Source organism: Oratosquilla oratoria, chromosome 3 (genome assembly GCF_046742065.1).
Source record: "Oratosquilla oratoria isolate Oo_2021 chromosome 3, ASM4674206v1, whole genome shotgun sequence".
Classification (NCBI taxonomy): Eukaryota; Metazoa; Arthropoda; class Malacostraca; order Stomatopoda; family Squillidae; genus Oratosquilla; species Oratosquilla oratoria.
The window spans coordinates 66,736,301-66,738,800 of record NC_134779.1 but is presented as its reverse complement, the minus strand read 5'-3'; the positions used below and the strand labels follow the sequence as shown (position 1 = coordinate 66,738,800).

At 41.4% G+C, this 2,500-nt stretch overlaps 1 protein-coding gene across 3 annotated transcripts in view; it reads left to right on the top strand.

Annotated features, from left to right (window-relative positions):
* The window catches only part of LOC143023538 (uncharacterized), a 323,015-nt gene that overhangs the window by 1,822 nt on the left and 318,693 nt on the right, over positions 1-2,500 (top strand). The window lies entirely within an intron of this gene.

Sequence of the window (2,500 nt, the reverse complement as noted above, 5' to 3'; positions counted from 1 at the left end):
GCGTGTATGTGTGCGTGTGTGTGTGTGCTTGCGTGTGTGTGTGTGTGTGTGTGTGTGTGTGTGTGTGTGTGTGTGTGTGTGTGTGTGTATGTGTGTGTGTGTGTGTGTGTGTGTGTGTGTGTGTGTGTGTGTGTGTGTGTGTGTGTGTGTGTGTGTGTGTGTGTGTGTGTGTGTGTGTGTGCGTGTGTGCGTGACCCCTTTATTGGTAAAGGCCTTATGATTATGTCATTTAAACCCCTGAGTACCATTTGGTACTTATAGTTTTATTCTGTCTGCCGTCGGCTGCTATTTTTTTCATCTGAGCGTGAATCCATTTCTTGGTCTCGACTTTTTTACAACTCCTCTTAGTCACCTGTTCGACCCTCCTCAATTGAATGAAATGGTCTGTCTATCGTTAGTCTGAATAAAAAAAAAAGGACATGAGACAAAAAAAAAAAGTTCGTTTTCGGCAGCTAGTGTGGGTTCGTTTGACAGGTTGAGATTTTGACAAGTACACTTACGCCTATCAACAGCCAGAAAAAAAGACTAAAATGAGCGTCGGTCACAAGCACTAATAAAGATAAATTGTCCCATGGAAAATTATTGTCTCTAATGTCATTTTGCAAGTTGAATCGAAATATGTTTTCAAGTTTTTTCTAGCGTTTATAGATTTTTGTTTCAATACAGCCGTATATCATTAAACATAATATGTCCTGTACTGAGCCTTTGTACCAAAGCAACATGATAGTTTTCATTGTTTTTCAAAAGGAATATGTTCTTTTTGAAAACAAGACTAGATAAGAGAGACAACTGGGATTTGCAGAAATATGACTTGATATGTTAAAATATCCAAACAGCCCCGCACTACGAACTAGCTATTCTCTGTCAGTTTAAGGTCAGAGCTCAATGTCTTTTTCATTGTCTTGATAGATTATAGTTTTATGTATCCCAGTGTATTATCACCCCATGCATCGATATAATGCTGAGAAATTGTGTAAGTATTCACAATAATTCTTGCTACATCTGCGATGAATTGATATTCAAATGAAATAAAAACGTTATTTATTTCACTTTCGTGATTGTATAGTGGATGATGAGGATACAAGTTACCTCATATTTGTTGTGTCACATATGTTAACCTGCTCATTCAGTATGTCTTTCGCCATTCCTATGATTTGGATAGAACCTCAAATACCACAGTCTGAATTGCCCTTTCTGCTTGATAAATACGAAATGTTATGACACCAAAATCCGAGCATACCATTAAATATCCTAACTTTTGGAGTCTGCAGAACACGAAAGCTGGAGAAGGTGGGAGGGAAGCCGTCTAGTTCAGAAGCTGGGGCTGAGATCCAATTAATTACCCTTTCGTTCAGCTGCCACTAGGCGATTTTATCCAGCTAAAGGGAAACCTTCCGTATTGAACGAGCTAAACAGCTGAAGGGCCTATTTTCAGAACAAGATCCACGACCCAACTATATACAAGAATCACCTGACGTCAAGCAAAACCAGCTATATAGTGACATCGTGCTGGTGATACATGATGCTGAGATAGGTAGCTCGCTGGTATTACGGCGACATCATGTTGGTTTTGTCGTGACGTCATACTGGCGTCAGCGTGACGTCATTGTGACGTCACTATGATGTCACACCTGAATCTCCTAACTTCGTGTCTGGCCAGGAGTTCGACAAAGTATGCAAAACACGTCCATCTGTCTGTCTGCGTCTGTCAATCTGTCTGCCGGGGACAGGGACATGTGGCGACACGCTAGGGCCAGGCAGGAAGGTGTCTAGCACGTGACATAAGGTGTTATATGACGTAACGTCACGCCACAGGCGTTATGTGATATGGCGCCAGAGCAATCATCATGGAAATATCACATGTGATACGATTTAACATAAAACGTGATATTATGTTACGTACAGTGTCGTGTGATATGACACATGACATGGTGTTACATGGTGCCATGTGACACCATCTTATGTTTCACGTGACACGACATCACTTGATATGTTATGTGGTGTGACGTCACATGAAACTACTTTGGAGAGTTTGTGGTCTCTTTCTGGTTCCTCTGACATTCAACGAAGATTTTCTTCGACAGACTGTCGAGACTTCGTCTAAAGTCACTCTCCCTCTCTCACTCTCTCACTCTCTCACTTTCTCACTCCCTTCCACGTTCTCTCTCCCTCCGCCCCTCCACTCCCTCCTTCTCCCTTTTTATTTCTCTCTCTCTCTTTCTCCGACCCCTCTCTCTCTATATCTCTTTTTTTCTCCAATCGCCCTTCTCTCTGTTGGTCTTTCTCCCTCTGTTCATCTACCGTTTGTCTATTTAACAATCTACATGGATGTTAAGCTGCTTGTAACATCCCATCTGTCAAATTATACCTATTCATTTACCTATCTCTCCACCCTTCTGGCTGTTAAGTTTATTTTCTTTTACTTTACCAAGTTTTTTTTCCTTTGTTTCTTGACCCAATCGCTCCAAAACACGACCAAAATCATTACCTCTCCCCCGGA